We start from the raw sequence: 26,376 nt of genomic DNA, 5'->3' as shown, positions 1-26,376 counted from the left end.
CTTCTGTCTCTCCTAGTCCCCTCTCCCACTCATACGTCAACTGGACCTCATCTTCACAAGGGGCTGCTTGCCCCTGCCCTCTTGATCACTCCTCTCGACATCTGACCACTACATCATCTTCTCTCTGTTGCTCCCATCCCTTCCTGCTCCACTGACCCCCTCTCACCTTCCGTCGAAACCTCCCTGCTCCTGAACCATAACCCACCACGTGTGCTCTGGACCCACTTACCTTTTACAGGCTGCTGCCCATGCTTTACTCCCTTTCATCTCCTCTCTTCTCAACACCTCTTTGCTCTATGACTTTCCCCTCTGCCTTCACCCTCACTTGATCCCTACAGAACTACCACCCTGTCTCCCTTCTCCCATTCCTCTCTAAAACCCTTGAGCGAGCAGTACATCAGCAGCTCTCTGCTTTCCTGTCAACACATTCTCTACTTGACCCCCTCCAACCTGGTTTATGCACAGCACACCACTGAAACTGTTCTTCTCTCTGTCACTAACTCTCTACTCTCTGCCCATGTCGCATTCCTCTCCTCTTTCCTAATTCTCGACCTCTGTGCAGCCTTTGACATGGTCAACCACTCTATTCTCCAGTCTTCGCTTGGTGACCTGGGACTCTCCGGCACTGCTCTTGCCTGGTTCTCCTACCTTGCAGATTGCAAGTGCCAGGTGTCCTGGCATGGCTCACCCTCTGCCTCTTGTTGTCTTTCAACAGGTGTCCCCCAGGGCTCAGTCCTGGGACCCCTCCTGTTTTATCTTTACACCGGCTCCCTGGGTCCCCTCATCTCTTCCCATGGCTTCTCGTATCATTTCTATGCTGATGATTCCCAGATCATCTTCTCCTTTCCCCCATCTGACCCCGACATTTCCTCCCATATCTTGACCTGCCTCTCAGCCATCTCCGCCTGGATGGACTTGCATCATCTCAAACTCAACCTCTCCAAGTCAGACCTCCTTTTATTCCCCACTCTTCCTCCCCCACAGCTGATCTCTCTCTATTCCTCTTGAAGCCACAACCCTTTTCTCCTTCCACCAAGAACCTCGGTGTCACCCTTGAACCCTCCTTCTCTTACTCTTGGCACATCTCTACTCTGGCACGCTCCTGTCGCTTCTTCCTCAGCAACTACAGTAGTTGGTGTCCCTTCCTCACCAACTACTCCACACAGTTCCTAGTTCAGGCCCTGGTACTGCCCCACCTTGACAAATGCAAAGATTATGCAATGTTTCACTTTTTTTTAGAAGTACCATGAATAACCACAATTTAAAAGGCTTTCTGTGACAGCATAGCGTCACAGCCCAAGATGACCGGTAGGAATTAGAGACTCAAGTGCTGGTGCGCACGTTTCATTCACAAACACAAAACACAGGAACAAACAAACTGTGGCATGAGAGCCAAAATAAAAGGTTTAAATAAAATACACACACTTAGGATGGGCATTTGCCTTCACCTCAAACTAAACAGGCACACACACCTAACTCCCTCTCCCAAACAAAGGATTTCTGCTCCCCTTTATACAGGTGGCCACTCCCCAAATAGCACTCAGTTACCCAGTTGGGGAATGGCAGCACGTGTGGTTGCTGGCAGGGACAAAATTAACCCCGATCCCTGCCAACTGTACTATTTACACAAGCAGGGCTTTTGCCCTGCAAAACGTTCTCTCCAAATTATTTATCCTTAGCTTGCAGATAAAAAATAGCTGCCAGGCTTTTTTTAGTGCCAGTCTGCAGGTTAATTCTGTAAATGGCATGTTGCATCTCAGTGAATGTTTCCTTTACCTGGTATGGTACAGTAAATGCATTTTATAATAAAATAAAATACATGGAAATTACCCTGCATTGCTGAATTGTTTAAAATCTTAAGTAGCAACAATTTCTTTTCTATTATTCAAAGTACTTTCAGAACTGCCTGTATAAAAATGAGTGTTGATTTAGTCTGATTTCTTGGCCAATATTTTCCACTATGGTCAAAATTAAGGTAAATTGGCCACTCCACAGTAGAAAATCCCTGTCAAGTAACAGCAGCTTTCATTACATTTTTACTGAAAAACTAAAATAAATCAACATAGCAACCACACATATTAAAGGACACAGGAATAACAAAATAATTCCAGTAAGTAAAGCATGCAGACTCCAACTCTCAGCGCCAACTCCTCACCACTGCTGATCACTCCTTCTCAGTTCCTGCTATTCCTATGACTTGTTTTTAATTTGTGTTCCTTCTATTGGAAGTGCAAGACTGAAGACATTACTAGAGCAGTAGCCATTGCTATGAAAAAAATAAAATATACGTTATCCATTATTTATGTGACATTCTTATATGAAAACGTAAGACTTTTGAATTGACAATAAGATTTCCTGAAATGAGTCCTTTTAATACCCCTGATCATCCCTTCACCAACTCTAAGACAGCAATCACATGACCATATCACTTGAATTGCACAATGCTGCATAGCACATTAAGGTTTTTGAGCCAAATACAGGTCCTGACTACAGCAGCATTAAAGAATCAATTATATTTAAGGCCTAATTTAAACCTGACAGTGATTGTTGTCCTTGTTGCAGTCAAGTGATAAAGAGGTGTTATAAAAAATACAATTGTACAAAGCATGTATTATACAAACAACAAGCAGGTCATATACAGTACTTTCACTTTGATTGGATTAGTTTCTCCAAAAGGGGAGTTTGTTTTGGCACAGGATTCTCCTTAATCTGGTCTTGGTAGAACAATCCTTTTGTTCCGATTTTTCTGGAAGACGTACAAAAACAGTATGCCGTAGCCAGACCTACAGCACACCAGCAGTAATTGTGCAAATCAATAAAAACCCAGCAGTGTTTGCTTCTGTATTATTAAAGAAAAGAAAACCAGAGGATTTGAAGCAGGTCAAAATGGTGCGTTGTACAAACAAAATGGTGTACGATAGTTTACAGACAAATCCTGATTGAATTGGATAATTAACTATAAAGATCAAAGGATGGCTCATAGTAGTACTTCAGTGGGGGAGTGCATTATGTGGGCATTCAGAACAGAAAATAGGAGGCACTTTTTTACACAGAGAATTGTGAGGGTCTGGAACAGACTCCCCAGTAATGTTGTTGAAGCTGACACCCTGATCCTTCAAGAAGCTGCTTGATGAAATTCTGGGATCAATAAGCTACTAACAACCAAACGAGCAAGATGGGCTGAATGGCCTCCTCTCGTTTGTAAACTTTCTTATGTTCTTATGTTCTTATGTGACAGCCCTCCATGATTAACCTAAAGGCCTCTTGAATTAACAAAATAGCTCTAAATCAATAGTCTCAATTAGGAACAACATGCCTTCCTGTTCAATCTGTTTCCCTTGATTAGATCAAATAAATAAGGGAGAGGCTGACCCTGATTAAGGGTCACTTCCTAATATTTATCATTCCTTGTCCAGTTTCTTTATCACATTAAGTGCACGATTTTCAAAAGGTTGTAAATGATAACTCCAGTGTTAACCAACAAATCGGTATGTAGCACTGATTTTGGCATTTTCAAGCAGTCGTTATGCCTATTACATTATTAAATAATCATGCTAATGTGGTTTCCGAAATTGTTGATTTACGAAATAATGTTAACATCTTAAAGAGCAGTGTTTCTTGTGACTATTTCTTTTGTTTGTGTGGGAATTTAAAAGCGAATCAGTGTTAATTGTCATCATTTATCAGGAGTTAATTTGCACTTGGAAAAGGAAGGTTTTAATTAACGAAAGAGTATATAACTCACCTTAAAACCAGAAATTTATCAGACTGCAGTTGTGACGCCAATGATACAGAGAGAGAGTGTACAGGACCAGAGTTAATTTCTTACAGACTACCTAGCTAATTAAATATTTGTAGTTATGAAAATGTTTTAGCCTTTTCTGTACTTGTGGTTATGAATGTGATTTATTCACATGTTTTAACCATTTGTTCCTTATAGAATGTTTGTTGTATTGTTAAAATAATATACTATTATTTGCACCCAGTGTAATGTTTTTACTGTACCAAGAAATTATCCGTGCAATGTATCTTAATTCTGCATATGTACATTATATGACAGCTGACCTCTACTGTAGATTTTATTTTATTTATTATCCAGGGTGGCTTACAATTGTTTCAAGATTATTTTTACATACAATTACCCATTTAATTTTTTTTTTACTGGAGCAATCTAGGTAAAGTACCTTGCTCAAGGGTACAGCAGCAGTGTCCTCCACCTGGGATTGAACCCACGACCCTCTGCTCAAGAAACGTGTATTTGTTTCATTGTTTTGTTATTGTTTGATTATTGTTTATTGTTTAATGATCCCCTGCACCTGGCTACCCTTGTAAATTAGAGCCAGGTGCAGGGTATTTATAAAGAGCAAGCAGTCTGCTCAAGGCTGCTGCTGTGTGAAAAAGCTCCATTGAAAATGCACTCAATCGCAGAAAAAAAAAGGTATTGTGTAAAGCCTTTTTAGTGATTTGTTAAAAACGGTGTGTTTTTGTTTTGTTTGTTTGGCGTTTGTGTTTTAACAGGTAAACAGCTTAGCTGTCCTGGTTGTTAGTTAGGTTCCTGTTCCTGTGTTTAGTCAGTGCTCCAAAACGGAGTTAGGTTTTTGTTTTCGTTTTGTTTATTTTGTTTATTAAAAATAGCATGTCAGCACTTTCGAAACTCAAGTTCCTGTGTCTGGGTCTCATTTAAAGGGGCAACAAACCGTGGAGAGTGCAGCATGGGTTACAATATATAGTGGTTTAAGGACCACTCCCTTCTTTAAGAGCCATAAAATATGAATGCCATTCTGCTGAATCTCTGGTCCTTAAAATAACTGATCACTGACAAATTATAATCCTGTCAACATCCTGATACCAAATAGGGCCACAACCAGGCATCCTAATACCAAATAGGGTCACAACCTCTTATCTGAACAAACCCTATAATCTTACCAGCTAGCACTAACTTTTTAGCAAGTCCCCATTCGAGTACAGGGTACTGGTATATCCGAAACAGGATTTTTTTCAGCCATTGTTTCTCTTGACTCATAAAAAGTTAAGAAAATAAAAACGTAATGTTAACAAACAAGTGATTCATAAAGCTCCAACAATATATTTTGTTTTGAAATATGGCCACGATAAATATTCCAAATCTCTAACGTATCTGGAATGTATTAAAATGATTGAAATCTACTTCATGCCCTTTGAGGAATTTGGATTTATTTACGTTTTTATTCAAAGTTTCCATCCTTTTCTGGAAGCATTTATTGTTTTCCAACAATTTTGCTGAGAGAAAATATTGTACTTCGATATTAATAATTGTTTTGGATTTCCTCCAGTTAACTGTGGGACACAGGAACTATCTGTAATCCAGCATTAGGCATTTATAAGAACTGACAGCTGGCCTTTCCAAACTCAAAATAAATGAGCTGTAGGATTACATTTGTGCTCTCTACTATGCATGGCTTTGGTACTTCATTTATATAAAGGAACCTTACGTAGAAAATCCACAGCAAGAAAAGAGGGGTGATGGTATCAGCTAAATGACCAAAAAGATGAATTTATAACCCCAAAAATATGATATTCAATAGGCATGACATGCCTGTTGTTTATCTTGAAATGTTCAGTAGTATGTATTTATGTGCACTGTAGATGTGAAAGTAACTCCTACAAATTTGAAAACAAATCTTATATCTGACTGGCAACTATTCGAATTTAGCAGGGTTAATACTATATCAAACCCTTGCTCAAAAACCAAGGACACTTAAGCCTCAGGATTACCTATACACAGAGACAACATAAGTCTGAATCTCTCCACATGGCTAACAGGGGTGTTGCTTAAGAATCAGAAGCACGTGGTTTCAAATAAAAAATAACCTGGGTGTACATACATATGGCAAGAGCAATGTCTGTCTTTTGGTTAGAAAATTTTGGTATTTAGCTCAAGGGTCTGTCCCAGTGGATAGACTCCATCAGAGTCCCCTGGAGCAGGCAATCTCCCAAGATGGGAGCCTTTCAATATCAACAGGAGGACAACATATCTTTGGAAATGTTCTAAGTTTAAAAGTGGCTAAATTGGAAAATGTGTACAAATTCGATACAACTAACTCTAGATGTGTGGCCTTGCATTAAATAGTGGCATGCAGGTTGAATTACTAGCGAATGTAAGCTTTGCCAAAAACTTATCTGGGCCTGGGAGTAAACCATGGGCGTTATGGACCACAAATATTAACTTGGCAACAATGATATTGATCCAAATTTGAGATTACCCAGGAATCCATGACAAAGTCAAACTAGATTATTATAATAAATTACAGTTTTTTGGGAACTTTTTTTTTAACCTTTTTTAACATTTTCTTTCCCTGTCTATTTCTTCCAAATTGGCTGATTACCTGCATGATGTTATTTGGCGCACCTGTCATTGACAAAAGCCTTTCTTTTAAAAAATCTAATTTGTTAAATACATTTTTTAATATGACTGTTATAAAACAAACAATGATCCTGGGATCCATGTTTCCATTTGTATGTGGGACTGTCTTGAAAGTGATTTGAAAATTAAGATTGAAGGCTGGTAGAACTTGTTCTCTCCAATACTCACTTACAGCGAAAGGTACCTAATGACCATCCATTACAAAGGACTCAAAGAGCAGGTTTAATATCAAGGACTGCAGAAAAAAAAATGTTGTCAGAATGTGAGGAATGTGAACACATTATACTATCACAGGAATAATATAGGTTGGTAAATGTATTTTAAAATAACGATTATACAAAAACAGGATGCAGGGGAGCTTTGACTTTCTTGGACTGTTTGAGTATTATTATTTATTTCTTAGCAGATGCTCTTATCCAGGGCGGCTTACAATTGTTACAAGATATCACTTTTTTTTTTTTTTTTTTTTACATACAATTACCCATTTATATAGTTGGATTTTTACTGGAATAATCTAGATAAAGTACCTTGCTCAAGGGTACAGCAGCAGTGTCCCCCATCTGGGATTGAACCCATGACCCTCTGGTCAAGAGTTCAGAGCCCTAACCACTACTCCACAGTGCTGCCCACTGGCAACAATGATTGCACATTAGATTTTAGAATGCAGATGGAACTGACGACAGCCCCGTTTTGAATAAAATTATATTCATTTTTACAGACTGGTTTTAAAGTGTAGGTGGATGAATCATGAATCTTTTAGTTACCATTTGTAGAAAATAACTGTAGTTTTGGATGTGCATGTTGGATATGTGAAGTTGTCTTTGAAAATACAGTGGTTATATATATATTAAAGTATTTTAGAACTTTTCAGCTGGAACCTGTGTTGTTTTTTTCAGGTTAGTGTCTGTCCTTTTAATTACACACGGTGCACTGGAAGTGCTCTTTAAACGCCGTGGCGTAAGTTTATTAACAAATTGAGTGCAGAAAACAAACAAAACACAAAACAAAACCTAGCCCTTCTTTGGGCACTAACTAAACAGGATACTGGTACCTCTATCTAACGCAAGGAAGGGTAAGCCTGTTCCCCTGTTTAAACCAACTCTACAATTAAACTAATCCAAATCACAATCCAGCAGTTTTGTTGCCAGAATCCGTACTTTTGTTTCATAAACATAAAATCCTTTTTTTCAAACACACCTTTTCACTGCTCAGTTTTGTCCTCTTTCTCCACTTCAAACCCTAACAATCAGAACATTCCCCCTGCGGTATTTTTATTCACAAACTTAATCAGTTGCAGCTGATTAGTATTTTCTTATTACCCTAAATTGAATAATAAATTAACCAATATGTGAGGCCTTTAGCAAGATAGCCTCCTGGTAACTTCAGTTTCACTAAGATGTCCTCTCCTAATCCCCAGGGTCCTAAAGCCTCCTAATTAATGTTTGATATATATTATTATTATTAGTTTATTTTAGCAGACACCTTTATCCCAAGGCGACTTACAGAGACTAGGGTGTGTGAACTATGCATCAGCTGCAGAGTCACTTACAACTACGTCTCACCCGAAAGACAGAGCACAAGGAGGTGAAGTGACTTGCTCAGGGTTACACAGTGAGTCAGTGGCTGAGGTGGGATTTGAACCGGGGACCTCCTGGTTACAAGCCCTTTTCTTTAACCACTGGACCACACAGCCTATATACACACACTAAAGTTTTAGAACACCTCCATTTTTCCAGTTTTTACTGAAATTTACGCAGTTTAATGTCTCAATGTACTCTGAAATTAAAGCATAGAACAAATAAACAATTGGAGATAAAAAAGAAATCATGGAATCGTTTTGTTTAACAAAATTTAATCTAAATTTTTAACTCATCAAAAGTAGCCACCTTTTGCAGATATAACAGCCGAACACACTCGTGGCATTCTTTCTACAATGGAAATCAAATATTGTTCAGAAAGTTCTTCCCAACACTGTTGCAGAAGTTCCCACAAATGTGTTGCACTTGTAGGTTGCTTTGCTTTCACCCTTCTGTCCAGTTCATCCCAAACCAGCTTGATGGGGTTTAAGTCTGGAGACTGTGCTGGCATTTCCATGATTTGAAGCCTACCGTCTTGTTCTTTTCTTCTAAGGTAGTTCTGACATAGCCTGGAGATATGTTTTGGGTCATTATCTTGCTGTAGGATGAACCCCTGACCAACTAGGCGTATACCAGAGGGTATTGCATGGCGCTGCAAAATGCTGTGGTAGCAGTTTTGGTTCAGGGTGCCACTCACTCTGTGCAAGTCGTCGACTCTGGATACAGCAAAAGAGCCCCAGACCATCACGCTTCCTCCTCCATGTATTACAGTTGGTGTCACACACCGAGGAACCATCCTTTCGCCTACTCAACGGCGTACAAAAACCCTGCGTGATGAACCGAAGATTTCAAATTTTGATTCATCGGTCCATAAGACCTTCTTCCAGTCTTCAGTAGTCCACTGGCGGTGCTTCATGGCCCAGGCAAGCCTCTTTTTCTTATTTTGCCATCTTAGCAATGGCTTTCTTACTGCCACTCGATCTGTCAAACCTGCAGCTCGAAGTCTTCTCTTCACAGTTGAAACTGAGACTTGCTTACTTCGACCAGTGTTAAGCTGTGTTTGAAGCTGTTGTCCTGTGAGCCGCCTATCACGCAAGCTGTTGACTCTCAGAAACTTGTCTTCTGGTTCTGTTGTGGCTTTGGGTCTGCCAGACCTTTTCCTGTCAGAGTTTCCTCCAGTTTCCAGGTGCCTTTTGATGGTGTAGGAAACTGTACTCACTGACACCTTGGCTTTCTTTGCAATTTCTCTAAAGGAAAGACCTACACTTTTAAGGGTTATAATGGTCTGTCTGTCTTCCTTTGTTAATTGCCTTTTTCTCGCCATTATGAGAGCAATATACTACTTCCTGCAGTACAATACTGTCCAAATAATGCTTAAGAGGGTGTAGCAACACAGTCTGTTCCAACACTGCTTTTATACAGACAGAGGGTTTGTAAGTAATCAACAAAAGCTGGGACACCTGTAGGAATTGTTAGCATCAACTTTCAAGGCTTAATTTACTTCCATTGCTGCAGAACAGCTGTAAGTTGTTAACCCATTACTTGTTCCCTGAAAAAGGCCTTTTTGTATAACTCTGAAACGTACATTATTTTTCAGTTTTTGGTAACATAAACTTTTTAACCTCTGGCAGTTTACCGCTTACCTTTGTACCATTTCAGGTTATTCACTGGACATGAACTGCTTAAATTTCAATAAAAATTGGAAAAATGGGGGTGTTCTAAAACTTTTGACCGGTAGTGTATATTATTATTATTATTTATTTCTTAGCAGACGCCCTTATCCAGGGTGACATACAATTTTTACAAGATATCACATTATTACAGACAGACAATTATAATCCAGGTGCAAAGTTGTTTAATGATTTGTATGTTCAGTGCATGACGGCAAAACAAACAGTAAACAATAAATTATGTTAAGTAATACAGTGGCTTGTATTACTTAAAATGTCTGTTTAGTGCGTGAATTAGTGCTCGTGGTGCAAATACAGTTTGTTCGTGATACAAGTGCAGTGCTGTTCCGGGTTTGTGCCGGCCCTTGGCGACAGTTCCGGAATGTGTTAGCTGTCTAATAATAACAAGACACAATTAGGAAAACAAACAAAACACTCACGATATGTATACACAAATCCTCAGGTCCTTCCGGGTTCTTTTTCAATAACCAAAACGAAGGAACAGATTACGCCGCTTCGTCCCCTATTTATACTGTCACTCCGGGTCAATGAGTTAATGTACCGAAGCGCCGCCTCTTTTCTAAATGGCCGACTTCCTTTTAACCCTAGGAACGAAGTGTCAGGCCAAGCAGTCCAGGGTACTCTGTTCCCGTAACTTAGCACCCTCACAGGTCGGGAGGGAGATTTACCACCAAGAATCATTGTCTTTCTGTCACAGCCTATTATAATTATACGATTTTAAACCATAAAAAATGAAACCTGCCAAACCTCTGGAACCTCCAAATAAAAAGAAACACAATTCTGTATGTCAAAAACGAAAGAAAAAAACTACAAAAAAAATAATTAAAAAAACTGCAATAAGTCTACTGTCAATTTTATAAAAAAATATTATTTCTGTAAAGTGTGTGTTCTGTTTTCTGTTAATTGTGTACTAAGTAGGTGACAATTTAAAAAAAAAAAAGAAAATGCACTAAAATCATTTAGTTTTAATTAATTTTCAACTAATTTTAAACTATGTTCACACTGTACAGTAATGTGTAAAACGCAGCATTATTTTGTGTTACTGGTAGGCTAAAGTATAAAGAGTGTGCTTGTCACCGGCCGTGACTGGGTTAGGCTTGCACAAAGGATGACCAAACACTGCAGTATCTTTAGAATGCGAATAAACGGTTTATTCTTTTTACAGAATAAAACAAAACAAAAACAAATAAACTGGAATTACGCAGTATAACAAAAAGACATTTTGTACAGCAGTTCCCCTCAGATGCCAACCGGTCTCCACACATACACTACCACTTTGAAAATGTCCACTCCTTTTACAGTGAACAATCCTTCCCATAATACACTATGTCTTAAAGGGATGATCACTTGTTTCATTATTTGTCCCCTGCCAAACCCCTTTAAAAAGACTTTATTGGTTTGCTAGACCCACCTATAGGCAGCCATTTTGAAGGGCTGGAGAAAAAGACCAAACCAAACATTTTTCAATACACAAAGATGCTGCAGCAATTTAAGAAAAGAAGCAAAGGTAAGTAACTTTTTTATTCACCTTCATGCACACACTTTTATCAAGAAAATAGAAAATAAAGAGATCCCAGAAGAAGAGAGGATATATCAACACACATTAGTAACGAACATAATAATAATAATAATAATAATAATAATAATAATAATAATAATAATAAACCTCCCTGTCACACAATGCTACAGGTATTCATTTTATTTTTCAGACAACTCATGTCTCCAGAGTGACTACTGATTATGAAAACCTTTTTGATTTGGGGGTGAAGGTGGGGGGCGGCCCTGGTCAGGAGGTAGGAAGGAGACTCGGAGCTGAAGAGTTGCAAATATTTTTTACTGGGCTTCTATATGGGGGTGCCCATTTAGCAGTGGCTCTGGATCCTCCGGACGTGTTGGCATCAGTGGCAACGCTGGCAGCGGAAATGCTGGCTCCTCTGGACATGCAGCCAACAGTGTCAACGCTCGCAGCAGAAAAGCAACAGTGACACAGGGCACCCCGGCAGTGGCGACGGCTGCTCTGAATGTGTAGATGGTAGGGGTGCTGGCGGTAACATGCCTGGCTTCCACCACGCTCCCCTCAGCATCGTGTGCCGGGGTTGCGGAGAGAGGCACGGTATCTGCACTGTTCCTACAGATGGCCGCTCCTGTCGCTCTGGCTGTCGGGACAATGGCTCCTCCCCTTTGGGCACGCAGGATGACAACTACTCCCTTTCTGGCTCTCGGCCAAGTAGCTACTCCTTCTTTGGTGCTTGGGCAGGCAGCTCCTCCTTTGGCTCTCAGGTAGGCAGTTCCTCCTTCTGTGTTTCCCTCAGCAGCACCTCCGGTGGCTGCTGAGGGTCTGCTGCTTGGCCCTGGGATACCCAAACATCCCCAGGGAAGTGCCCGCTCTGCTCCTCCGCCCGGGGATCACCTTCCTCCTCCTGGAGCAGGCAGTAGGCAAAGCTGTGTCCGCTTTCCCCACAGGCAAGACACCTTCCTTGATCCTCCACGGCCCCAGGGAAGACTTCCAAAACACGGTCCCAGAGGACTGGGCGGGGTCCGGCCAGACACAGTCTTTTCTTGTAGCTAAGGCTCTCTTTTCTCGCTGCCTTCTTTTCAAACTACAGTCCTGCTCTGAGTCTCTGTGGCGCTCGAATCCCACGCAGGACGCCATATGTGACAGGATAGCCAGGTGTCTTACGTGGTCAGGAGGTAGGAAGGACAAATACAAATGACAAACAAAAAAATACAGGTCACTGAGCCAAAATATAAAGGTTAAACAAAACAATCATGCACCACAAATAATTAACAGAAAATCCCTCACCCAAGTCTTACACTATCACGTTGCGTTTACACATAAACAGAGTAGTGTTTGTCTCTCTCCAGGCAGCTCCCAAAACTTCTAGTTCCCTTTTTATATCATGTGGCTGTTCCCAATTAGCACCAATTATCTAACTGAGAACATCCACATTCTCACATGTTTTTGGCAGGGATAGGAATTAACCCCATCCCTGCCAACCACCACCATAAACCCATAAACACAACACTGCCCTGGTACAGTCATTAACACCTAAGTATTTGTTTTTGAATTGCTAATGACGAATTTGAGTTAATTGCTTTGATAATCTTTTCCATAGTGCAGAGGTTCTCAGACTTTTTTGTTTGGGGGAGACGCTTTTTAAAATAATTTTGAATAGCGATCCCCAACTCAAAACAGGAAACTGCAAAGAAGAGAAAGTTAACATGCTTAATGTATATTGTCTGTAAGGCCTGTCTCTCGCCACAACAATGAAAGTGTACCACTGTTCGTATTGTACATTAGAATTATGTGTTGTTTGACAGAAGTTTTTAGCATTTTCTTGGGATCCCCTGGGTAGTCTCTGCCAACCCCAGTTTGAGAACCACTGCCATAGAGTCTAAGGCCAGAAGAGTTTTGATTATTAAAATAGACTCTAAAGTCTTACCACCAAAGAACTGTACTTTCTAATATTGTTTAAGTACTGTCAAACTTTGGAAACACTTTACACTAAGAAGCAAAAATTTAAATATAATTATCAGTAATATTTTCTTTTGAAGTTTACTGAATTATTGATAAATTCCAGTTTGCATAAAAAACAGCCTTATTTCAGCTCTCATATACACTGTCATTTATTTTTTAATCAGTTTTTTGTAATGTGACTTCAAATATATATATAATTCTACATTTGCTCTGTTTATTGTAAAAACATCTCATTTTCCCTGCGTAGACCGTCAAAGTCTTTGGGGCAGAGCACAAATTGGAATGAATTGTAAGCATAATTGTATCTCTCTACTTGACCTCTAGCTAGAACCTTGTGGCACCAGATCCCACTAGTCATTTAGCATTACCGGGTAGTTTAGATATTAAACCTGCCATTTGGATAGAGTTTGAAAACATAACAACTACATATCATCAGATTTAAGCATTAGGAGTTTTCTTTTCTTTTTTTTTTTTTTAGCAATGCCTGTTGTACATTCTGTTTAGTGGTCCCCAAACACTGATTTATCTCAGATATCCTGGCAAGGCCCTATACAAGGATTAGGACCAGGACCCACCAAAAGCCCCCTTAGGCCCCTCCAGCTCACACTATACTGTCACTTTTTACTCACTTCTGAAAGAGTAAAAGGTAAATGTATACTAACCTTCCCTGCTTTGTTCCTTCCATACTGTTGTTTAACAATTCTTTAGTAAAAAAAACATTCAACAGTTTTTAATGTTAGCTACAAAATCAGAAAATGGAGGTCAGTGGAGTTTAGTGGTGATCTGATTCAAGCATTCAAAATTCTAAAAGGTATTGACATTGTTGACCCAAGGGACTTTTTCAACCTGAAAAAAGAAATAAGGACCAGGGGTCACAATGGAGATTAGATGAAGGCACTTTTTTACACAGAGAATTGTGGGAGTCTGGAACCAACTCCCCAGTAATGTTGTTGAAGCTGACACCCTGGGATCCTTCAAGAAGCTGCTTGATGAGATTCTGGGATCAATAAGCTACTAACAACCAAACGAGCAAGGGCTGTCCTCCTCTTGTTTGTAAACTTTCTTATGTTCTTATGTTCTTATGACCTAAATCATTTTGGATTCAATATTCAATATAAGAAATGTATAGGCAACTATAAAAAAAAAAATGCACCGATAACACCAAGCTGACATCCAGTGCCATCAAGACAGTCAAGCTGATAAACCGGAGGGTTTCACCCTAATCACTTCATAACCCTAATGTGGTTTAATTTAGTTAAATAATTAATTTTATTCTTTCACTCCTTCAACACTGCATATCTGTATACAAGTATAGGAAAGATAACTCCCATCAAATAATATACTAAAATATAATCTATTGCCATTTGTAATTTTTTTTGTATTATAAGACACAGAAACTATTAAAATAGGTACCCAGGAAAGTCTTTCTGTAAAGTTATTAGGATTATATTTGAGTAATGGCACAGCTATTTTCATAGCAGCTTTTAAAAAGTGTACCTGATTTACCTGATTTTTATCACTTTTTAAATTTAGTACTTAGTAGTTAAAGGTTATTGCTATCAAGTTCCAGTTACCATCAAGTTCAAGAAAACAGACATGTCAATTTTCATACTTTAATAAACACACTTAAGAAAGATTCAAACACGTTAAGCCTGGTTCCATTTGTGGTACAAAGCTATAGTACCACATCCATTCTGGGGCCTCACTGCACTAATTGAATGAATAGTGTTGGTGTTGATCTTAAACTAAATAAAATAATATAGTCATGATCATCTAGGGGACAAATTAACTCATACATTGGTAAATCAAATAACTAAATATCATTCTCATATATAGGCAAGAATGCTGACAATGTTTAATAACATATTGGAATACTTCTGTCTGAACATGAAAAGTTATTTATCCAAGTAATATCCAAATGCATTGCAAGAAAGCCTTACATAAGAACAGATTATTGGACAAAAAACTAAATGAAATATTAAACGAAAACATGATGTAGTGTATAGCTTTCTGTGCACAGTCTGTAAAGGCACTGTGATTCTATCGAATGTCAAGTATGAGGTTTTCAAAGTTAAATTACTCTGTGTGTCTGAAAGTTATGTGGTTGTCCATGTATGACTTTTCCTAAATACATATATTAAATACCCTGACGGCAATTGAAAGGCAGGATCGCAAAAATAAACAAGTTATAATCCCGCCCACCTAGAACCGCCAAAGCAGTCATTTTGACTGCCTTTTACAATACATGTTTTTTTATTTTGAATATAACCTACAATAATCTATTTGTTTTATATATATAAGGCTGTTGTTATCTCTACCCCCACTGAGCTTACCTCTGCAGTGCCAGCGGCTTTGCCTGTATCGTCTCCTGCAGCAGCTGTAGGCATGCCAGCCATGCCAACCGCTTCACCCGCAGCAGTACCAAGGACAGCGCCTCTAGTTGCATTGCCAGCATGAACAGGCATTCAGGAGACTGAGAAGGACAGCACTATTTGGGAAATTATAAATCCCGGTGTTGATGCTGTGAAGACGGGCTGCACAAAGTGTTTTGACTGAAACCTCAGGTCCCACGCCGTACACAAAATGTAACATCGATAGCACTCAGTGCTTTTCATTTGTTGATCGATATGCGAATGCTACACAACGTTCAACGCTGTAGCAGAGGCACATAGGATACAATGATTGGCAAAAGAGTTGAACAAAAAAAAAAGTCTGGTTGTGACAGTGAACAAAGCAAGAAGGGCGCTTCCACCATCTGTGCAAAACTTGCAACCACAGCTGTAATCCAGTACAATTCTGAAACACAATGACTGTGTTACTCTAACTGTTTACAAGTGCAAGCCGAGAAAGAATGTAATTATTCTCAGCTCCCTTCATACATCAGTTGCCATCGGGACTGTTGACAAGAAAAAGCTGGAGACTGTGGATTTCTACAGTGACACAAAGGAGTGGATGTTTTAGACCAGATGGCACGTCAGTACTCAGTGAAAGCCAGTTCTCACCGGTGGCCAGTTGCTGTATTTTACAATGTACTGGACCTGGCAGCCATCAATTCCTTCGTTTTGTACAAGGAATGCACTGGGGAAAATATCAGTAGGAGAGATTTCATCTTGAAGCCAGCCACAGGACTTCAGCAGATACATTTAGATCAGAAAACTGCAAAGCAGCAGGCAAATGCAGCTCAACCTGAATTCAGTGCTGCACCCAATGACATACGCAAGAAAGGTAGCTAAATGCAATAAAAATAAAACTTCTGATATCTGCCCAATGTAAAAGTATGTGGTAAATGCACAGGAAAAGTTGAGTTACAAGTGTTACAGCTGTGTGGATTGTGCTACTTTGAAGTCTGTTTCCCTGAAAGCGCATTCACATTATATAATGGGAATTAGGTTATATTCTTTTTTACTTTTAAAAACAAAAGTTTTACAGTTTTGTATATACATATACGTGTTTACACATTAGTTTCTTTTGAGATGTTTATTTTATTGTAGTTTTTCATTTTTTGAAGTACTGTTTTATATGTGGTAAGTTAGAAAATAAACCCTTTTCTGTTTAATTGTTCATTTAAATACAGTGTTTTGGCTGTGCAGGTGTTTGACATGACGTGCTTAAATAAAACTTTGGAGTTGTATCTGATAGTTTGTCTTTCATTTTAATACTGATGTTGTTTAAAATGTAACCGTGATAAAGCGGCGGTTCTAGGGTTAATCCCTTTTCTTGAAACCAATCAAAAACCTTGCAGAGTCTCTTCTCTAGTTTTGCTTCGTTTTCAGCATAGACAACAACATCGTCTATGTACCATACTTGGCATGCCACATAGCATGGAGTCCACGGTAAGCTTCAAGGTCACTGGAATGTCCAAAAGGAACCTTACAAAACCTGTAACAACCACGATGCGTGATGAAGGTAATCAGACTTGGGGATTCTGGAGATAAGCTCACCTGTCAAAACCCTTTTCTACGTCTAACTTAGTAAACACTTTTGAACCTTGCATTGCATGCAGAATGTTGTCAATAATAGGTACTGGGTGACGCTCTCTAACCTCACATTTATTCACTTCTCGGAGGTCAACACAAAGTCTCACCTCTTTACTGTCTTTCTTAGGTACTAAGAAAATGTTTGATACCCACTCTGTCCCTTCATGCACTTCTTCAATTATTCCTTCATCGAGCATTTTATTTAGTTCTTGACTGGCAGCTTCCACCATGGCATATGGGATGTGCCGCAATCTTTGGGCTACAGGCTGGACTTTCTCATCAATTGTAACCTTGTGGCTGTATCCTTTAATTTACCTCAGGCCTTTATATAATGAGTCATATTCTTGTGTGAGCTTCTCAAATCTGTCGGAGTGTATTACTTGGTTCACATTATCTCCCATGTTCAGTATTTTCAGGTCAAAATGGGTCTTTCGTCCTAGCAGAGCATCTACACTTCCTTTGATCATGTACACATTGTCATGTATGGCATCAGTTTTCCAAGTCAACTCAGCTTTGAAATATCCCAAACAGTGCAGTGGAGTGGTCTGAGCATATGCAACAACAACAACAACAAAAAAAGGTTTTTCGTTGGCAACAGTTCATTTGCTTTGCTTGAAAACAGTTTTTTGAAAATGTCTGCACTGATGAAGTTTCTCTCACTGCCTGTGTCAATGATCATTTTCAGCTTTTGTCCATTGACTTTCGCGGTCTCTTTTCCTTCTACATCAACTAAATAGACAAACTCATCAGCATCGGAATTAGACTCATTAACAACACATACAGGTTTTCCTGCATCTTTAGTTTTTCTTTTGTCGGTCTGCTGTTCAGCTCCAGCCTTCTTTCTTTCTGATTGTTTTACAGTATAGGCATTTAGTATTCATGGCTCTGCATTCATCTTGAGTGTGTGTTGACATTCTACAATGACAGCATGCTATTTCACTGCTTGTTTCGGTTTTCACTGTGGTCTTTGACAGATTTGAGGCATTTTGTTTACTTTTGCGGTTGCATGCGCCGGAGTACCGTCTTGCATAATCAACATAAACGTATTTTTCTCCTTGAAGCGCGGCCGAAAGCACTTTCAGTTTTGCCTGTGCCACTTCAAATATTCGAGCTACTGTGAGAGCGTGTTCTAATGTCAGTCCCTCTTGCTGTAATAATTTAACTCTCAGTCCTCTGAAAGCACACTTTTCAACAAGCTGATTTCTTATCATATCTGATTCAAGTGCCCTAAACTCACATGATTTAGCTAGTTCTCTTAATGAATTACGAATTGATCGATCCTTCAGACGACTGTGTTTTTTGTCTGAATTTGTGGCTTTCTAAAACAATGTTTCTACGTGGTGTAAAATTAGGCAGTATTATACCCCTTTCACACAGACGAGTTATGACCGCTCAGAACCATTTTGGTCTGTGTGAATTGCCTATACTGTCGCAGAGCAGTCATATTTTATGCTGTTTACCAAGGGTACATACAAACCTTAACATCATTGTAGATCAGAGCATCAAAAAGAGTGAGATTTGAGAATAGAATATTGAGATTTTAAATACTCCATTGAAGTGCATTGTGACAAATATGTGAGTCTGTGATGTACGCATGGTCACTTATACACTGGTTTGTCTTATTAGTTAAATATTGGCTGCAGCATCACTGACATTCATTTTCCCCTGCAGTGTTAGCCTACATGAATGGTGTACTGTCTCACAAGGGGTTAACTGTCCCTCTGTCATAAGGAGACAGAGTTTGACCTATATTTACTGAGTGGGGCCACCACTTTAGTGAGATATATTTAATGCACTGTTGCAGCTTGACGTCTATCAAAGGGCAGGTAATGAAACAAGGAGACCATGACCTGGGCTTGGCATAGCTGGAAAGGCCCTGTCAAAGCCCCAGCAACAAAACAGTTAGTTACAGCCTAGTTACAGTTTTCTGCACCGCCAACCATTACAACACCTTACATTTTTTTAGAAAGCTCTTTATTTACCATGTAATCATACCTAGAGGCTGATTTCCAATTGGTAAAAGGGTTTACTGATGGTTGTGTGTACAAGTGCCTGTGAGAACAGGGAAAAAAACAAAAAAACACTGAAAACCTGTAGATAAGACCAATGACAATTTTTATGAAGGGCATACTGCCAGTTATAAAGTGACATGTTTGGTTTTCCAGAAGTTACGTTTTTAAAGTCAGCCGTTGGCCAAAAAAGGACATATTGCCATTAATTATTTCCTAAAAACTTTAACTAGAAACTCAGGCGCCTGGTGTTTACATAACAGAACATTGTGTTAGTCCCCTTGCAGCAACAGAACTACGCAAGTTAAGCATTTTAGTCACCATTGAATAATAGGGTGTATCATGTGTGGGAAATGTTTAGTTTCCTGACTCAAGGTAAAAGGCAAGCAAAGGTGAAGCTTATATATATATATATATATATATATATATATATATATATATATATATATATTACTGAAAGTCATTGCTGCAGTTTACTGTTGTATTCTTAATAAACAGGATTTATTATGGGAAATGTAACTGGAGTCAGAATATACTACCCCAATGGCATTTCCTAATTATTGTTCTTTGAGTCATATTATTGTGTGTGTAGTGCCCATCTGATTTTTCCAAGAAAGTAAAATACATGTATTGCACCCCTTTTTGACACTGATTTCCTGGTTTTATGGGGCTTTTTTCAAAAAAATATCCAGACATAGGGTGCACAAGCAGACTACTGTATTATTAAAACTTGTGTAAACCGCTCTAGAAAAGGTTATTCAATGTTGCCATGCAAAAGGGAATTAGCATGCTGTATGTTTTGACAAAATCTCAGAAAGTTTCCTCTGTTTCTGTATTATTAGTATGAGATTTTATATATATATATATATTGTAAACGATCCAGTAGACACGTGCTGCTGAACCGTTGCTTTCCCGTTCCACCAACTGGCACAGACTCAATACGTTTGCAGGCAAGTAATTTTTATTTACAATCTTTACATAAAATAAACAGTTTTTGTCACGGTTCTCGCCCTGTACGGGCCACTGACTAACTCACTTCTTCAACCCTCTCTAGCTATATCAGGATAGAGAGATAGCAAAAGAAGTCCAAGGATCCTCCGACTGAAGTGAGTCAGCCCGTGGGTAAGAACAGGGCCAGCTCTCCTCCCTAGAGCTGGCCTGAGTCACCGGTAAGTGGAGGTTGAGCTCCCTCTGCTGGAGTATATCCGCCACACAGGTAACTATCCACCAGACTCCCTCTGCTGGAGTAGTCCTGCAACTCAGGTAAGAACAAGACAGGCTCCCTCTGCTGGAGTAGTCCTGTAACACAGGTAAGTATTAGACCGGCTCCCTCTGCTGGAGTAGTCCTGTATCACAGGTAAGAACAAGACAGGCTCCCTCTGCTGGAGTAGTCCTGTAACACAGGTAAGTATTAGATCGGCTCCCTCTGCTGGAGTAGTCCTGTAGCACAGGTAAGGACAAGATAGGCTCCCTCTGCTGGAGTAGTCCTGTAGCACAGGTAAGAACAAGACAGGCTCCCTCTGCTGGGGTAGTCCTGTAACATAAGTAAGCACAAGACAAGCTCCCTCTGATGCAGTAATCCTGGGACACAGGTGAGTAGAAGAATGGATCTGTTTTTAATGAAGACTTCCAGGAACACAACAGCGATAACCCCAGACGTCCCGAGAAGTGAACAAGGATAAAACAAGTTATATCCGGGCTGTGGAGAAAGAACTCCTGCAGCCAACTCCCGGTCATCCACAAAAGCAAATTGTGTTTCTTCTAAAAGCCAGTGTCCATTTTTCCTGTATTCATTATATGCAAAGTATCTTGTGTCTGTGTTATGAATAAACAATGTCTTGCACTTCCAGTCTCACAAGCCTGTTCTTTCTGGTTATTATTTACTGTCTCAGCAACACGTAAGTAACCAATACCTCTCCGGGTTATAAAGCATATAGCACAGCACACTATGGTTGTGGCGGCGCACAACCGCATAGCACAGAATACCGCGGGTCACTCTTAAATTGCTACAGAGTACCCAATCTTCCAGTCGCACCCCGACAACAGAAAATAAAAATAAACTTTAACAAACAAAAGGCTACCTCAACAAGAGGAAAAAACGCACTTTGAAAAAAACTAAACGCTGACTATATTTTAACACAAACGATAGCTTTACCATGTGATCTCTTTCTTTTTAGTTGTTTTCCCAACACACTGGAACTTGCACGCTATTTCCTTTCAGGACAACCGGGCCGTATTCCCCACACTTCTCCCCTATGGCTCTGCCCTGTTCCTTTTTAAACCCAGAAACCCCACCCCATTAATTGACACTCGGATTTCTGGGTTGTGTAGTTTCTTCCTTAGCGCCGCCATTTCTTAAAGGCGACGCTATCCTTTCCTCACAATATATACATATATATATACATACATACAGTGCCTAGAGAAAGTCTGCACCCCCTTTCAAAATTTTCACCTTTTGTTGCCTTATAAACTGGAATTAAAATGCATTTAATTTCTCTACACATCCTACCCCACAACTTCTAAGTGAAAAAAATATTCTAGAAATTTTGGGGAAATTAATTTAAAATAAAAACTGAAATAGCTTGGTTGGATAAGTGTCCACCCTCCTTGTAATAGCAATCCTAAATTAGCTCAGGTGTAACCAATCGACTTCAAAATCACACACCAAGTTAAGTGGCCTCCACTGTGTTAAATTGTAGTGATTCACATGATTTCAGGATAAATTCAGCAGTTCCTGTAGGTTCCCTCTGCTGGGTAGTGCATTTCAAAGCAAAGACTCAACCATGAGCACCAAGGCACTTTCAAAAGAACTCCAGGACAAAGTTGTTGAAAGGCACAGATCAGGGGATGGGTATAAAAAACAATCAAAGGCCTTGAATATCCTTTGGAGCACGGTCAAGACGATTATTAAGAAGTGGAAGATGTATGGCACCACCAAGACCCTGCCTTGATCAGGCCGTCCCTCCAAACTGGATGACCGAGCAAGAAGGAGACTGATAAGAGAGGCTACCAAGAGGCCAATGGCAACTTTGCAAGAGCTACAGGCTTTTATGGCCAAGACTGGTCAAAGTGTGCATGTGACAACAATATCCCAAGCACTCCACAAATCTGGCCTGTATGGTAGGGTGGCAAGAAGGAAGCCATTACTCAAGAAAGCCCACCTTGAATCCCGTTTGGTATGCCAAAAAAAAAAACACTCAGGAGATTCTGTAGCCATGTGGCAAAAAGTTTTGTGGTCTGACGAAACTAAAATGCAACTTTCTGGCCTCAATGCAGCGCGTTATGTTTGGCGCAAACCCAACACAGCGCATCACCCAAAGAACACCATCCCTACTGTGAAGCATGGTGGTGGCAGCATCATGTTATGGGGATGTTTCTCATCGGCAGGGACTGGGGCACTTGTCAGGATAGAAGGGAAAATGAATGGAGCAAAGTACAGAGAAGTCCTTGAGGAAAACCTGCTGCCCTCTGCAAGAAAGCTGAAACTGGGACAGAAGTTCACCTTTCAGCATGACAACGACCCAAAGCACACAGTCAAAGCTAGGTGAATACTTATGCAAGGCACTGTGTGTATATATATATATATATATATATATATATATATATATATATATATATATATATATATATATATACACACACATATATATATATATACACACATATATATATATATATATATATATATATATATGACAGCAATGTTATTGTTTTGTGTTTTTGTTTAGAATTACCTCGTGAGACTGCCTGTCAGCTACTGATTTAACTAGCTGACAGTCAGGCAGAATTAGTAAACTCGTGCAGACTCTGGCCAGAAAATAAAAGGCCTGCACTGCAGTTTGGCTGCACAAAGAGAGTGGGTTCAAAGTGGAGAACGGTAGTCGAGAGAGAGAGGAGGTAAAATAATAAAATATAATAACAACTGCTACTCGTGCTGGAACATTTACAATTATTGTTTGTTTTGTTGTTTGGCCAACGTGCCCTTTTGTTTTGTGTTCTGTTTAAAATCTTTATTTTATTTTATTAAAAGCTGAGCGCCATAGCGTCTCAGTTTCAACCTCAGTACTTCCTGTCTGTGTGTTCCTTCCGGGTCTGTGACGTCATCCACCAGCCATCCAACTCACAGGGACTGAAACAATCCCTTGAAAATGCTCATTGTAGAAATACAGTAAATAGCTAAAAAAACCCACTTTGCTCACATTAAACTAATAAAACAATTAAGATATAAGCCACAAAGACAATAAGTTCTTCATACAGAAAACTTTTTTATTTTATTTTACACAGTCATTAGCTTAATAAAGACTTCCGATGCAGTATGTATAGTTACAGTAGATTAAAAGCATTGTAGAGTAGATTCTGTAGCCCATAAAAATAAAGAAAACATTCTCCTTGTTCAAAGTATGTTTTACATTACTATATTGGCGCTGACTTAACAGTATTTTACTTTTTCAAAACAGTCCCTAATGTCCAAACTATGTGAAAGAGTCTGGCAGGCCCTTTTTCATCTTTGTTCTTTTACTACATTTTCTCAGGCACATAAAGTCTCTGCTGCTAATCATTCTCAAACATTTGGCATTGGCTTCATGTCTTTCAAGCCAGTAGCAGTAGCAATTCTGTGCTGAGATCATTGAAATCCTTTGCCATTTCTTTTTCACAATTTAAGGATGTGTTTTGAGATCATAAACACCAACCAGTCCGCAATGGAGTTGTGTGTGGTTTTTGCAAATAGAAAATGTTATTAAAATAACAGATGTTGGTATATAAAAACCTGGTTATTTTTTCACAAAACCCAAATGTGTTTTTTCTGAAGAAACTAACTGTTAGCTCTGAACCTTGGCCTGAATGTATGTGGTCCCCAATGGCTCACCAGGTAAAAGCCCTGCTGTTTGGAGAAACAATATTGACTGGGGATCAATGAGGAGCACTGCATTGGCCCTTGCGCTCCATGAGTTCTGGGAAGAAAGCTGGCTGGAGCTGGTATGCCTGCTGTTACAAATTTCAGGGAGTTGAAGAAGCTTCCTTAAAACTTATTTTATAAAGTTGCAGTGCCCTCTAGTTTAATTGCATTGTATATGTTTTATTCAGGGGTGAAATTCTCAACAAAAAAGTTCTCATATGCACAGCCGGGTGTAAACATTTTAAAAATTGAGACAATTTGAGTGCCAATGAATAAATACTATAACATGTATAAATATTGGTACACGATACATTTATAAATACAAAATAAGACTTAAACTGGCCAATTATAACCAATTCACCATAAACAAAGAAGCTGAAAATACTGAACGCTTTGTACCCTCTGCTTGTATCACTCAGTCATGTACTGTAATATAACACTTAAGTTAAACCATTAGCATTAAGAAATATTACACTATGCAGTAACTGCTGTATAGGGCAGCAGTGTGGAGTAGTGGTTAGGGCTCTGGACTCTTGACCAGAGGATTATGGGTTCAATCCCCGGTGGAGGACACTGCTGCTGTACCCTTGAGCAAGGTACTTTACCTAGATTGCTCCAGTAAAAACCCAACTGTATAAATGGGTAATTGTATGTAAACATAATGTGATATCTTGTAACAATTGTAAGTCGCCCTGGATAAGGGTGTCTGCTAAGAAATAAATAATAATAATAATAATAATAATAATAATAATAGAGAGGGAGTTTTGTTTCAAGATATCCTAAAAAAAGGGATGATGTTATAAAAAATGGTATAAAAAAACAACTGTGCTATGAAAAAATGATACAAAAAAGGCCTAAGTCAAACAATACACAAGAGGGGCTAAAATACTCCTCAAGTGTTTTATGTAACAGGCACTACTACTACTAATGATGTACTTGACCATTTTAATCACCATAGTATTCTTTGAAGTCATCCCCATACTTCCCAGACCCTGGGTACTCACCTACAACAGGTCCTGGCCATGCTACAATAAAAGCCTTGGATTAGAACATATATCCCTGTTTCTTTTATTTATTTTGCACTTATTACTTATGTTACAGTAATATGTTATGTGTGCTTCTCTGTTGTGTTTCTGTGTAGATTAATTACCATGATCTATTCCAGAAAAATATTTTTCAGGCAGAAACAGCATCAAGGTAGACTTTTTTTTTTTCATTTTATCCCAGAAAATACTAGGATCACAACAAAACAAAACGTTGATCACTATGCTTAACATGTACCTTGCAAGTTGTACCTCCATCTGTACCCTGATTCTGACTCGCTTACCAAATCTGAAGCTGCACTTAGATGCTGTTTTTTTGTTATTGTTAATCCCTACTGTCCCACACATCACTTGCCATTATTTTTTAGAAAATTTGCAGGTGGATCTCAGAACACATTCAGAACACATACATGCTTGTTGATAAAAATCATTTTATTTACAGACTGCCAACAAAGCAAGACGCCTTACTAGTCATAATAAACTGCAGGCCGTCTGTGACCTTGGGGACAAAAGCTGGGACTTCCTGTATTGCAAATATTGTATATTGGTCCACAGTTGTGGTCTCCACAATGCTCTCCCCTAAGAAGGATTATTTAACTGTATGGGGAGTAGAGTGATATTTTATAGTTTTGTACTTTCAAAGAAAAATATTTGAATTTTTTTTTCTTATACAATTTAATTTTTCTTTCCATCACAACAGTTTTGTGTAATTGTTTTTACTAATATTTTTTTTAAAAAAAATAAATTGTTATGTGCATAGATTATTGTTTGTGTGTGTGTGTGGGGGGGGCGGTTGTTCTTCTATATGCTGCTATGCTTTTTTTCACTGTAATACCATAATGCTGCCATATTTGCACCAGTGTGCTCCATTTTGCAAAGTTCTAATTCCTTTTAAAAATATAAATATACTACTGTTTTTATCTCAATCCCATGAAACCATGTGTCCTTGAAAGCTTGTTATGTTTCCAATAAAAGTTATCAACATTTTTTTTTTTTAAATTACATTCCTAAAGTGAAAATGTCTGTACCAAGATGTCTTGAAAAGGTCATTGGATACTGCCCCATTTAATTCTTACACCTTTGACAGAGCTATATTGAGTAAGTACTGACATGTGTTTGGACTGGGTGTTAATGGGCTACTTTGCATTCTAAACCAGTTTAAACACATGTACTGTAACACCCCCAGATGTGCAGTTATCTCAATGCAACCACACACCCTGTTGTGCTATATTACATATAATCATCCCAATATTATCTGTAAGACATTTTACTATGCAGTACTTTGATTAGTCAGACCTACA

This window comes from Acipenser ruthenus, chromosome 6, assembly GCF_902713425.1.
Source record: "Acipenser ruthenus chromosome 6, fAciRut3.2 maternal haplotype, whole genome shotgun sequence".
Lineage (NCBI taxonomy): Eukaryota > Metazoa > Chordata > Actinopteri > Acipenseriformes > Acipenseridae > Acipenser > Acipenser ruthenus.
Note: the sequence above shows the minus strand (reverse complement) of the source record.